The sequence below is a fragment of the Papio anubis genome, chromosome 8 (assembly GCF_008728515.1).
Source record: "Papio anubis isolate 15944 chromosome 8, Panubis1.0, whole genome shotgun sequence".
Taxonomy (NCBI): domain Eukaryota; kingdom Metazoa; phylum Chordata; class Mammalia; order Primates; family Cercopithecidae; genus Papio; species Papio anubis.
In genome coordinates this window covers 27425742-27440580 of record NC_044983.1, presented here as the reverse complement: position 1 = coordinate 27440580, position 14839 = coordinate 27425742, and the positions used below count along the sequence as shown (strand labels likewise).

At 40.9% G+C, this 14839-nt stretch overlaps 1 protein-coding gene across 2 annotated transcripts in view; it reads left to right on the top strand.

The window, feature by feature from the left end:
* The window catches only part of KIF13B (kinesin family member 13B), a 190548-nt gene that overhangs the window by 37070 nt on the left and 138639 nt on the right, over positions 1-14839 (top strand). The window lies entirely within an intron of this gene.

Below are 14839 nucleotides of genomic sequence, written 5' to 3'. Positions count from 1 at the left end.
CAGCCTTTGACCTGATCTCCTATCTCCAGTCATGCTCCCACCTAAGCAACAGCGCAATCTTGCATTGAGTAGTTTTGAGTCCGGAGGAGCCAGACAGACCTAGTTTTGACTCAGGATGTTACTTAATCTCTCTATGCCTGTTTCTCCATCTGTAAAATGCAAATAATAGGGTTGTTGTGAGGACTAAAACCATTAATATGCATAAAATGCTTATAACTGTGGCTGGACTAGTCTGTCCTTCACATGCGGAAAAAGCTTCTGTGCCTTCCCGTCCTCCACCTGTGGCCCTGCCTTTCTACCTTCCCACACTGTCATGCTATTCTCTGTCTGAAACAGCTTCAACTCCAGACCACAGACAACAAAGACCTTGTGACATATTTTTCTGCGATGTCTTTTTCAATCTTAAATAAGGAATAACAGTAATAATGACTTTCATTCTTTCTCTCCACTTTTTTCCTAGCAGCTGTAACACATATTACCGTATTTATGTTTGCCAGATCCTCTTACAGTGTCTTTAATTTAAAATACTTCAGCATAACTGCATTGCACTTCATGGCTCACCCCTTTGGATCTCCTCGTAAGTCCTCACTGTTTGTATTCATTTGTACAGAAGTCTCATCATCCCTATTAAAGTATACCCAAAAAAGTGATATAGATGCAGGCATTAATTTTAATCCACACAGAGGAATAACTAGTTAACATTTGATATCCTAATTACGAGTACACACTCCAGGGTGGATGAGGTAGCATATGACCACCTCTAATCAAGGATGCATGCTCTAGAATAGGGATTCTTAATGTGGATAGAATGAATGGGGGGTCTATAAATATGGATGGGGAGAAGGTTACACTTTTGTTTCTCAGCAACTTACAAATGAAATTTAGCAATTCCTTCAATTATTAACATAGGTAATGAATTATAGTATTAGCAGTACCTGTGACTTTGTCACCAATAAAAATCACAGCTGTTTTCATATCATGTTCTCATTGTTACAGATATCTTTAGATGTTTACATTCAATACAACTTTGAAGTTGAAGCAATTATTCCCAATGCTAGACCCTGTTAGTTAATAATAAATAAGTCACTATGCCCGGCCAGTGGTTCACACTTCTGTATACTCACTTCTTTTATTAAATACTTAGGGAAAAAGCCCACTATTGATGTTTAAGAAAATTGAGGCCTGGTGCGGTGGCTCACGCCTGTAATTCCAGCACTTTGGGAGGCCGAGGCAGGTGGATCACGAGTTCAGGAGATCGAGACCATCCTGGCTAACACGATGAAACCCTGTCTCTACTAAAAAAATACAAAAAAAAAAAAATTAACCGGGCGTGGTGGCAGGCACCTGTGGTCCCAGCTACTCGGGAGGCTGAGGCAGGAGAATGGCCTGAACCCCGGAGACGGAGCTTGCAGTGAGCCGAGATCACACCACTGCGCTCCAGCCTGGGTGAAAGAGTGAGACTCCGTCTCAAAAACATACAAACAAAAAAAATTGATAGGCTGGGCGCGGTGGCTCACACCTGTAATCCCAGCACTTTGGGAGGCGGAAGTGGGTGGATCACGAGGTCAGGAGATCGAGACCATCCTGGCTAACACAGTGAAACCCCATCTCTACTAAAAATACAAAAAATTAGCCGGGTGTGGTGGTGCATGCCTGTAGTCCCAGCTACTCGGGAGGCTGAGGCAGGAGAATCACTTGAACGCAGGAGGTGGAGGTTGCAGTGAGCCAAGATCATGCCACTGGACTCCAGCCTGTCTCAAAGAAAATTGATAGAATTCCTTCTCATTCTTATTTATTTTCAAAAATATAATATACCGGAGTTGGATTACTTAATAACATACATTAATCAGAAGAATGCCCTATCTTTATCATCTGGCTTGTTTTATTAATAGCTGCTAATTTTAGTTACATGTTAAATTTTATTGCAGATTAATTACTAAGAAATAGCATATTGATCTTTTATCCATTTAAATTGTTAGAGATACATAATTCAAATTCATCCTTGGTTACTTTTAGTAATCTTATAAAACATTTAATAATCTAGTTCTCTGTGAAGTGGCTGTTAAAACTTTTGTTTGAATTTTAAAATGAGGCCGACTTGTACAGAAAATGTTTGATTTAGCTGATTTTTTTTGTTTGTTTGGAGACAGGGTCTCTCTCACTCAGGCTGGAGTGCAGTGGTGTGATCAGGGCTCACTGTAGCCTTGACCTCCTGTCAAGGCTCACTGTAGCAGTCCTCCCGCCTCAGCCCCCAAAATAGCTGGGACTTGAGCACCACCATGCCTGGCTAAGTTTTTTTTTTTTTTGTAGAGAGGAGGTTTTGCCATGTTGTTCAGGCTGATCTTAAACTCCTGAGCTCAAGCGATCCTTGTGCCTCAGCCTCCCAAGTGCTGGGATTATAGGCATGAGCCATAGCTCCCAGCCATATAGATTTGATAATATATATAAAAGATCAATTTTTGATCATAAAGCTACTTTCTAGATTATATGTCAAATTGTTAGATCACATAACAAATTGTCCCATAGATTGAATTAGCTAAATCTGCAGCTCTAACATTTTGAGGAAAACATATCGTGTCACATAATATTACTTTGTCAAAGGCATGATGAAGTTAACAGTGTTTTGTCTTCTCAACCCCTTCTGTGTATAACAGGTTAAGCAAAGTGCCACTAAGTGAAACAGTAGCAGGTATAATTAATTTGAAAAGTTATGGTGAAGTCTTTGGCATATATCCAAGAAATTGAGAAAAAGAGTGACTTTTATGATCTAAATCACAACTCTTTTTGCAAGCCATATAGTTTTCCATTACTTGCTTTCAGGAAATCTAATTCATTCTTTAGCTGAAAGATCATTAAAAATAATATTTGACCAGCCTGGGCAATGTAGTGACACCCTGTCTCTACAAAAAAAAGAAAAAAAGCCAGGTGTGGGACTTGAACTCAGGAGTTTAGTGTTGAAATGAGCTATGATTGCACATTACACGTTAGCCTGGGTGACAGATTGAGACCCATTTCCAAAATAAAGAAAACAAAATAATAATGTTAGATGTTAGAGTACTGTTTGTTTTGTTCTTTTGAGACGGGGTCTTGCTGTCACCCAGGCTGGAGTATGGTGCCGTACCATGCCATAAACACAGCTCACTGCAGCCTTTACCTCCTGGGCTCAAGCAGTCTCTTGCGTCGGCCTCTTGAGTAGCTGGAACTACAGGCACACACCACCATGCCCAGCTAATTTTTTTTCCTTTTTTTGTAGAGATGGGGGTCTCACTTTGTTGCCCAGACTGGTCATGAACTCCTGGGCTCAAGCAATCCTCCTACCTCAGCCTCCTGAAGTGCTGGGATTGTAATTGGGAGCTACTGTGCCTGGCATATGTACATATTTTTATAGAAAACAGTGATAGAGTGGTTAACTAATAAGACTCCACATTAGGACAAAATTCTTTGGGGAAAGTGGAATGGAAATATGAATTCATGGAAAAAAGTAAAGATACAAAACTACTGACTATTCAAGAAGTGGTTTTTCATTTTACAAAGTATCGATAGTGAATATAAAAACTAAAAATACTATAAAATACCCAAGTACCAAATTTTGTGCTCTTTTGATACCAATGCATATATTGAAAGGAATTTTATTTAAAAAACAATATTTTGTACGTTATCCTTTGCAGCTATTCAAACTTAATTTTGAAAAATCTTGTACATTGATTTAAAAATGTATGAGCAGTTACAAGGCTTCACAAAATTCTTTTGGGGCACATGAGCAATAATACTTGAACTACTGTAGGTGATACATGTGTACCTTGAATAATTAAGATTCATATTAAAATCATATTGGATACATATTTATTGACTCCCTGAAGAAGATTAAGTTCATATGTGCAATCCTTTTTACCTCTTCTCCTATTTCATTTTTATATTAGTTTTAGTGCTTTTTTGTGCTTCTTTTCTTTTCAATACAGGATCTCACTCTGTTGCCCTAGCTGGAGTGCAGTGGCATGATCACAGCTCACTGCAGTTCGGGCGCGGTGGCTCACGCCTGTAATCCCAGCATTTTGGGAGGCCGAGGCGGGCAGATCCCTTGAGGTCAGGAGTTCGAGACCAGCCTGCCCAACATGCCGAAACCCTGCCTCCACTAAAAACACAAAAATTAGCTAGATGTGGTGGCATGTGCCTGTAATCCCAGCTACTTGGGGGGCTGAGGCAGGAGAATTGCTTGAACCTGAGGGGCGGAGGTTGCAGTGAGCTGAGATCATACCACTGCACTCCAGCCTGGGTGACAGAGTAAGACTCCATCTCAAAAAAAAAAAAAAACCAAAAAAAAAAACCAGCTCACTGTAGCCTCGGCTTCCCTGGCCTCGGGTGATCCTCCCACAGCAGCCTCTTGAGTAGTTGACACTATAGGTGCATGTCACTGCACTCAGTTAAGGTATATACATATTTAAATTTTAACATATAAAAATATATTTATTTATAGAGATGGGATTTTGCTGTGTTGCCCAGGCTGGTCTTGAACTCCTGGGTTCAAGCGATCCACTCGACTTGGCCTCCCAAAGTACTGAGATTTTCTGGGATGTTTTTACATAACGTATTGATACCCATATTTCTTGTTAAATCAACCTTAAACTTTATCTCTCTGCTCTTTTCTTACCAATATTATGAGACCCCATGTTTCTCCTTCCAGCACTCTTTTACAAGCCACCTTTCTTTATTCATAAGTTGACATTGGTTTATATGTTATATGCATCTTTTTCTGTCATTGCTAGACCAAAGGGTGTCTTAGACTTCCTGGTCCTTCTCTGTGGGCTTATTATCAAAACCCATGGGCTGTTTCATGGAGACTGTTCTAATATAGACTTTTTTTTTTTTTTTAAATAAAGAAATCTTATTTACTTAGATTCAGAATGTCAACAAACCAGCTGCCGCCTTCCCCTCCTTGCCAGTTACTGAGTAGTGTTCAGTTAACAGAACAACAGTTATTTTATATAAGCTGCAGCAGAGACAACTGAAGATGAAAAAGCAACAACCATCTGCATATATAACTAGCTGTCCTGAGCACTGGCAAGAACCTGCTTTAAATTTCCATGCCAGTTTATAGCCCCGTAGAGGACCAGGCAAGGTTAATGACCACTGGGAATACCATCAGGACAGGGCTCTCTGAAGACACATTGGGTAGTGCATTAACTATACAAAAGAAGGTACTGCACAGTTTAAAAACAAGTCTTACATCGCCTTACATTTCAGTTTTTTTCTTTAAAGGAGTGAGTTGTGTACAGGGGGCTTAAATGTTTTATAGACAAAAATATGTTAGAACCAACTTATTCATCATCATCATTTTATTTTATTTTTTATTTTTTGAGAGAGGGTCTCACTGTGTTGCTGAGGTTGGAGTGCAGTGGTGTGATCTCGGCTCACTGCAACCTCTGCCTCCTGTGCTCATGTGACCCTTCCACCTCAGCCTCCCGGGTAGCTGGGATCATAGGCATGCACCACCACACCTGGCTAATATTTTGTATTTTTAGTAGAGATGGGGTTTCACCACGTTCCCCAGGCTGGTCTTGAATTCCTGGGTTCAAGCGATCTGCCTGCCTCGGCCTCCCACAGTGCTGGGATTACAGGCGTGAGCCACCAAGCCTTGCCTTATTTATTTATTTATTTTGGAAACAGGGTGTTGCTCAGTCTGGAGTGCAGTGACACAATCTTGGCTCACTGAAGCCTCTGCCTCCCTGGTTCAGGCGATTTTCTCACCGCAGCCTCCCGAGTTGCTGGGACTACAGGCACCATGCTTGGCTAACTTTTGTTGTATTTTTTGTAGAGACGGGGTTTCACCATGTTGCCAAGGCTGGTCTTGAACTCCTGGGCTCAAGCAATGCAACTGTCTCAGCCTCCCAAAGTACTGGGATTACAGGCATGAGGCACCGTGCCTGACCCATCATCTTCATTTTCTTTTCTACTCCTCCTCTTCATCTTCATCTTTCTCATCTTCCTCCTCTTCCTTCTTTTTCTTGCTTTTTTACAGCCTTGATGACTGCCTTTTTCACCCCATCAGGCTTTCTTGAGTTCATATGCAGTAATAGATTTTTTGTGTTTTCCTTCAGCTTAGCAGCCCTCTGGTCTTGGGTCTGCCTGTCATCAGCAGCAGCATTATTATTCCACATCTTGCCCAGTTTCTTTGCGACATCGCCAGTGGATTGGCTGGGATGTTCACCTTAGATTTTTGGTCAGTGCTCAGGACAGAGCAAGAAAAAGGCCAAAGGAGGCTCCTTCTCTTTGATGCATTGGGATCCTGGAACTTCTCTTTTGTGTTCCATGTAGTAGGGATGGAGCTTGTCATTTCTTTTTCTGCCTTTGCCATGTCTGCAGATTTTCTTTGTGCAGACATGACCTTCCAACTCCTGAGCACTTCTTAGGAAACTCTGAGAAATTGACTGAGGCCTCTGGCTGCCACCACTTGTGTTTGCACAGAGGTTGCATATGAGGATGTTTTACCGTTCCTTTGCCCACGCTTTGTTATTTTTTCTCAGCAAGGAACAATTTGCGCAGTGCCCATCAGGCTCTCCCTTGCTGTGGTGCTGTCTCTGTAGTGCAGGGCACTGTAATGGCTCATAGCGTAAAGTTTAAATAAATTCTTTCCGTAAATCCCATCAGTTGCATCACAGTATACCACATTTTTGTTTGCTTTATATAATCCATGACTCTCTTACAGCTTTTTGTGTTTTCTGCAGTTTTATTTGTGTTTCTTGGTTCTGTCTTTAGCGTATTCTTGAAATTTTTGTTTTCACATTCTTAGCCATGCCATTCTATTAATTTCCTCCAACGCTCTCCATCTTAGAATCTTCTGTCTTCTGGTTATTCTCTAGACCTGCTGTTATAGAGCTGTTGTCTGGAATTTGGTGAGGAATACTTTTAAACTAATATCTTCCGTCTCTTTTTAATTTTCAGCTCATGGTTTCTTAAGGAAATGCATAGTTTAAGATCTTATGTCTAACAGTACAGCAAGGACAAGATGTTGACAGAGAACAGACGTAGGAAAAGTGGCGTCTGGACATTTGAGGAGCGGTTTATGAGGAAAACTACTTTTTAGACAGGTTGTAGTCATGGTTAACCTAATTCCTAGGCTCTGATTTCAATAAACATTTGCTGAATGCCTACAATTTGGCAGGCACTGGGCTAAATTTAGTTGCTGAGGATTTCCAGTGCAGGAGCTGGTGTGGAGGCAGCAGGATCACCTGTAAGTGGTTGATGACATGTAATAGATGTTAGAGGTGTTTAGGAACCTTATATTTTCATCCTTAATTGCTATAATTCTCTTATCCCATCCAATAAGCACAGTGTAACTGTCCTTATATGTTCCTAGACACGTCGAGTATTTCACATCGGAAACAGGTTTAAGAAGTTCGAAGGGGAATCAGTTGATACCTATACCAAGTAGAGAGCAGAGGTGGTTTTAGGAAAAGCACCAAACTTTCACATTGAGTATTAGTGAGTGATAGAGCTGGTTAATATGCAAAATTATAATGAACCATCTTGGGGGCTGTGTCCTGATAGCCCCCACACTGGAAAAACCATGACATTGCAAATTAATTTGTCGTTGGTAGAGTATGGTGGGGGATGTTTTGAACTAGGCACCCTAGTGCTTTGTCTTTGGGACCAGCTGTTATTCTGAAGTTTTCTCCAAACTAGTTCACCAGAAAGTAACATGAGATATTTGCATCATCTCGCTACTGTAGCCAAAAGACGTTCTTCCTCTCTTACTTTTGAAAGAAATTCTTTCTCTCTGTTGGGATTTTAGGAAGCCCATGCACAGCTCGCCTTTGTTCCCTCTCCTAGTTTTGAACTGAGATTGTTGCAAGGATCGGTGAGATATAAGAAATAAATAATAAAGACACTAACACTGAATGCTTGTTATGTGCCAGGCACTGTTCTAATCTTCATCGCAATCCTATGAAATAGGCTCTCCTGTTGGCTACGTTTTATAGAGCAGGAAACTGAAGGCTGGAGAAGTTAGGTTAGTTGCCCAAGGTCACTTAGTAAGTGGTGGGGCTGGGATTCACAACCAGGCAATTCAGTTCCTGAGCCCAGTCTTCGCCACTGTTTTTTCCTTTGTCTCATTTCACCTTAGTTATTGATAAAGCTGTAAGAGAAAATGGCTTTCGGTCTATTGGCCAAGTAGGCTTGCTGACCCCTCACCCCTGAGTGACAGCCTTAGCAGGCACAGGCAGGCTGGACAGTTGCAGGCCTCCTCTACAGGGTGGAGGAGCAGAGCCTGTGTGTACTCATTTTCTTCTCTTGAGTACCACTGATTTGATAGTTCATGCATCCTCTACTAAGAGGTAGAGTGAGACAGTTTAGGGACATCAGAAGCACTACTTTCAGTTCTTTCACATGGAAACATGAGGAATGAGGAATAAGTATTCTTTCCCTAACACTTAACAGTACACTTAAGAAAAACTTTTTTTTTTTGGACTGACTATACGTCAATGGACACAGGGCCAGATATTGAGAAAGGGCAGGTTTCCTCTAGGCAAGATTTGCATGGGGAACCTGAAGCTCACATCACTTCAGCCTTGCGCCACAGCTTACACTTAGTCACATAGGTTTCCCTACTCATAGCCCAGTCTCAGGCTGCCCACTTTATTTGAAGGCAAGGGAAAAACAACAATCCAAGTAAGATAATTTGAAACAAGCATCTTTTCATTCAGTTTTCTGCTACAAAGTTGTCTTTAATTTCTTCTCCTGTATCATTTGCCATGGGTGGGAGGGCAAAATGTTTAAGCAGAAAGAACATAGTTGTATTTTTTTTTTTTTTAATTAAAAAAATTTTTTTTGAGATGGATTCTCACTTTGTCACCCAGGTTGTACTTCAGTGGCAGGATCTCCGTTCATTGCAACCTTTTCCTCCTAGGTTCAAGTGATTCTCCTGCCTCAGCCTCCCAAGTAGCTGGGACTATAGGTGCCCACCACCATGCCCAGCTAAGTTTTTTGTATTTTTAGTAGAGGTGGGGTTTCACCATGTTGGCCAGGCTGGTTTTGAACTCCTGACCTCAAGTAATCTGCCCACCTTGGCCTCCCAAAGTGTTAGGATTACAGGCGTCAGCCACTGCGCCTGGCCTAGTACGTGGTTTTAGAATGAGAGACCTAGGTTTGATTCTAGCTTTATTACTGAACAAATTATTTAACCTGTTTGTGATATGCTTTCTTTGTTACTCTATAAAGTGGAGAGGATAAGACCTACCTTGTAGGGTTGGTGTATTAAAGTGTACCAGGTATTTGACATTTAGCAGTTTGAAAAAGGTAGCCTCTATTATTATTATTAAAGCAATTAAAAATAGAGACTTAAACATAATTTAACAACTTTAAACAAAGAGGTGAACAGTTTTTTCAGGCAAGTCTCCCTTTAGCTCCTCTGGGAAAGAGGTGATCAGTATTGGGTGTTTTGTCTGTTTATCTGCACACACACCCATGTGTGAAGATCAAAACAGACGTTCAGATATACCTCCTATAGGCAATACTAGTTACCTGTATGTGTATACAATTTAGTTTTAAAACTACTATTCATATCCTCATTTACTTTTTTCCACCAAGATTATAAATTTGCTTTCAAAGCTTTTAATACTTTAAAACATTTTTTTCTTTGTCCTTCAAGCATTCAAAGATTCCCATTGTTTTCTACAAAACATTTTTAGCTTAGTTGACAAATTCCATAAACTTGAAAGGCATACTCTTATTTAAAAGGGTCTCACCTTGTCGTCCAGGCTGGAGTGCAGTGGTGCCATCATGGCTCACTGCAGCCTTGAGCTGCTAGGTTCATGCAATCCTCCTGCCTCAGTCTCTTGAGTAGCCGGGACAACAGGCGCATGCCATCATGCCTGCTAATTTTAAAAAGTTTTTGGTAAAAACAGAGTCTCCCTATGTTGCTCAGACTGGTCCTTGAACTTCTGAGCTCAAGCTATCCTCCCTCCTCAGCCTCCTAAAGTGCTGGCATTATAGGTGTGAGCCACCACACCTGGTCCGCATACTGTTCTATAGAGTTGGTTCAATCGATCCTGAGACATGAAATAAAGAATTTAGTTTTTTTTTCTCTTCTCTAAGACATTTCCTATGCCTCCCTCCCTATTCCAGGTGTTGCCCCAAAATTGCCATATTTTGCTTGTGTTAGGTAGGTTGGAAAAGTCTTTTCTGCCCTCTATCTTCCCTCCCTTGCCTCACATAACACTCCCTCTACTTGGAGGCTGGAACACATTTCCTCCAGGATGTTCGCCTGCTCAGAACACAGGGCTTCATGAGGATGGGGAAAGGAGGGAAACAAACATATGCGACTCATGCAGGGAGCGTGGAGTCACTGGAGCAACAGGTCCTGGAGAGAAAATGCAGTCCTTATGATGTCACAAGACCTGTACAGTTTTGATTTTGTCTCTCCAGCAGAGTATTATTTAGAGGTAAATATTCCTTCTGCCTTGGTTTGGATCACCACTGTATCACAGTCATGCACCCCATAATGACATTTTAGTCAACAGTGGACTGCTTATGTGAAGGTGGTCCCGTCAAATTATGAAGGAGCTGAAAAATTACTGTCGCTTAGTGACATCATAGCCATTGGTAAAGTTGTAGTGAAATGCATTACTGACGTGTTTATGGTGAGGTTGGGGAAAGCAAACCTACTGCACTGCCAGTTATATAAAAGTCTAGCACATACAATTATGCGTGGCATATAATACTTGATAATGATCATCAATGACTGTTACTGGTTTCTGTATTTACTACACTAGACTTTTTATTGTTATTTTAGTGTATATGCCTACTACCTATTTTTAAAAAGGTGAATTGTAAAACAGCCTCAGTCAGGTCTTTCAGGAGGTACTACAAAAGAAGGCATTGTTATCACAGGAGATGACAGCTCCATGCCTGTTACTGCCCCTGAAGACCTTCCAGTGGGGACAAGATGTGGAGGTGGGAGACAGTGATACTGATGATCCTGACCCTGTGTGGGCCTAGGCTAATGTGTGTGTCTTAGGTTTTTTTGTTTTTTTTTTTTTAATCTAAAAAGTTTTTTAAAAAAGTTCTAAAAATATAGAACTTCTAGAATAAGGATATAAAGAAAGAAAATATTTTTGTGGAGCTTTATAGTGTTTGTGTTTTAACCTGTTATTGCAAGAATCAAAAAGTTAAAAAGGTTAAAGTTTATAAAGTAAAAACTTTACAGTAAGCTAAGGTTGGTTAGTTTATCAAAGAAGGAAACATTTTTGAAAATAAATTTAGCGTAGCCTAAGTGCGCAGTGTTAATGAAGTCTACAGTAGTGTATGGTCATGACCTAGGCCTTCACATTCACTCACCACTCACCCACTAACTCACACAGTGCAATGGCCAGTCCTGCAGACTGCATTCATGGTAAATGCCCTAGACAACTATACCATTTTTTAAATCTTTTGTATCTTATTTTTACTGTACCTTTTTTAAATTTTATTTTATTCGTATTCAGTTTTTTTGAGACGGAGTCTTGCTCTGTCTCCCAGGTTGGAGTGCAGTGGTGCAATCTCAGCTCACTGCAACCTCCACCTGCCGCGTTCAAGCTATTCTGCTGCCTCAGTCTCCCGAGTACTTGGGATTACAGGAGCCTGCCTCCACACCTGGCTATTTTTTTTTTTTTTTTGTATTTTTAGTAGAGACAGGGTTTCACCATGTTGGCCAGGCTCGTTTCGAACTCCTGACCTCAGGTGAGCTGCCCGCCTTAGCCTCCCAAAGTACTAGGATTACAGGCATGAGCCACTGTGCCTGGCCCCTTTTCTATGTTTAGATACACAGATGCTTGCTATTGTGTTACATTTGCCTCCAGTAAAATACTATACGGGTTTGTAGCCTAGGAGCAATAGCCTATACCATACAGCCTGTGTGCATAGTAGGCTGCACCATCTGTGTTTGTATAAATACACTGTGTGGTGCTTGCACAGGTTAAAATTGCCTTGTCATGCATTTCCCAGAACGTATTCCTTAAGCAATGCATGACTGTATTTAATTGTGGACCTTGAGTAAAGTTACTTAATCTTTAAGCCTCACTTCCCTCATTTATAAAATGTGGGTGATTATAGGATAGATGCTGTAGGGTTATTGTGAGAATTAGAGAAAATAATAAGTGAAATGCACTTAGAATAGCTTTTGGTTCCAGTAAGAGCACAAGCATTTATTGAATCTAGATTTGAATTTAAGTCTGCCTAGCTCCCAAGCCATGTTCTTTCCGTCACACCCCACGATGCACAGTAGTGTGAAGTACGTTATGTAGATAGTAACCCCACTTTACTACCGAAGTAGCGGAGAAGTTGAATGAGGTTAAGTGACTACCTAGGATCCTAAAGCCCATGTTCAAGGCAGACCATAAACTGAACGAGGGCTGCTTACTCTTAGTGTAAAGTACTGTTTCTTATAGTGTCATGTCATGAAGACAGTTTAATATCTTGAATTATCTAATTACCTCTTGTCTCATCAACTAGACTGTTAGCTGCTTGGGACTGTTACATTCATGTGCCATCTGATTATACATGCTTAAATAGTTAGAGACTTGAGACCTAAAGGAATAACGATTACTTTAGCATAGTGCCTCAGGTACGTGTGTTATCTAGTATGAACATTAGAAATCAAATATAATTTCCCAAAATAAATTAACACATATTATTAATTTGGGCATCTGGACCACAAAACAAATAGTAATTGTGAAGTTTACAAATATATGCTTACCACATGACCCAGCTGTTCTACTTTTAGTTACCCAAGGGAAATAATAACGAATGTCTACACTAAGACTATGAAGGAGCTCGAATGTGGTTGAAGAGGTCAAAGGACTGAATAGATATGGAACAGAAAAATCAGTGTGAATGGGCTAAGGAAGTAGTTTGGACTTGGATAGGAATTAATCTTTGTAATAGTCTAATGTGGAGAGAAACTCAATTGAGAAAATTTTTCTCTTCTCTAAAATGAAGTCTAAACACATCTTTAGAAGATTCTCAGCATCATTCGTTGTTAGAGAAATGCAAGTTTAAAACTGCAGTGAGAGGCCCCTACACTCCCACTTGAATGTCTGTAATCAAAACGACAGACGATGCTGCACTGGCTGTTGGTGAAGATGGGGAGCAAACCGTGACTCTCACGTCTTGCTGACAGGAATGTAAAGTGGTACATACGTTTTGGAAAACTGTTTTACCATTTCCTAAAAAGTTAAATATACTTTTGAGTATAAACATACTTACTATGTGACCCAACAACTTTACTTTTAGGTATCTATTCAAGATAAATAAAAATAAATGTGTATACAAAGATTTATTCTTGAATGTTCCAAGCAGCAATATTTATAATAGCTTCACGCTAGAAACAGCCTAACTGCCTATCAGCTGGTAAATGGATAAACAAAATACTGTGCGCAATAAAAAAGGAATAAAGTACTGATAACATGCTGGGTGTGCATGAATGAGTCTCAAAAACATGCTAAGTGAAAGACACCAGGTAGAAAAGCTACATATTTTATAATCTAATTTATATGAAATGTCCAGAAAAAAGACAGTAGATCAGTGGTTGCCTGGACCCAGAGGAAATATACTAAGAAAAAAATATATATAAATAATGCTAAGTGTATCACAGAACAAAGCAATTAGAAATTAGCAATTGTGGCAGTTAGCAATACTGGGCTCTATACCAAATGCTGCCTGGTGTTTAAGGAGATCTTTCCTCTGGCTGGTTGTAACTCACGCCTGCAAGCCCCATGTGAGCTCTGGGAATTGTCCAGCTTACACATACTTCTTCAGTACTAGTTGTTTCCTGGTGATTTTTGTAGCTGCTTGGTGTCTCACCTCCTGCATGTGCAGTTTTCTCAGCCAAAGACTGAAGGGCCCCCGAGCAGATTCCTGGAGTTCTCCCTCTGCATTGCTTCCTTCTCCCTGGCCAGCAGACTGTAACTGCGTCAGCTTCTCAGGTCTCTAATCCCCGTCTACTCAGTTCCGGCCACCAAGTTCTGGCTTGGGTTCCCCCTTCCTGGCCCATGATCTGGAAAGTGTCTATAGGCAGAAAACCTCAGCACTTGAAGGGCTCACTTCCCTTGTTCTCCTCTCAGGGATCCTCATTTTACTCTGCCTGTTGTCCATTGTTTGAACACATTCACTCAGGTCTTTTGCCCAGTTTCCTTGCTGTTTATGGCAGGAGAGCTAGACCCAGTTGTTCTATCATGGCTGGGGCTTCACACCTATAGTAAATGCCTTGTCTGATGCCCATGGCAAACAATACATGGAAGCCAATGCCCTCTCCAGGGTTCTTACCAGTAAATGATGTTTTTGTGCAGATGAGAGGAAGGTGACCCCTCTGGCCAGACTTAATTAGAAGAAGGCACCACTTCTGAGCTGTCTCAGTTTTATGGACATGGTGCCTTTTTCTTTGTGCCCCTTCTTGGCTGTGGCCCTTTTCTGCCTGGCCACTGTGGCAGGGGCTGCTCTTTAGCCCCCACTCCCCTCTGGGTCAGGTGCTTCCATGAAGGACACAAACCGTACAACTGCAGGCCCTGGCCAGGTGGTCTCACTTTACCAGGTACCTCTTTTCCTGCAGCAGTGTTTAGCATGTCAGTTGCTGAAGGGAAAACAAATTAATCCTGTTATCCTGTAACCCATTTGTGCTCTTTGTGCTCTACTTGTGGCTCATATTGATGAAAACTCTCTGAAACATTCTTTGGTATTTCTCATTCACAAGAGGGGTTAAGTAAATTTGGCTAAAATTTAAAGGAAAAGGACCAGGAAAAAGGTCATTCATGTTATTTTATTTTGAATCACCATGGGAATAAAAAGTCTCAGGATCCCATCTTAGTATCTT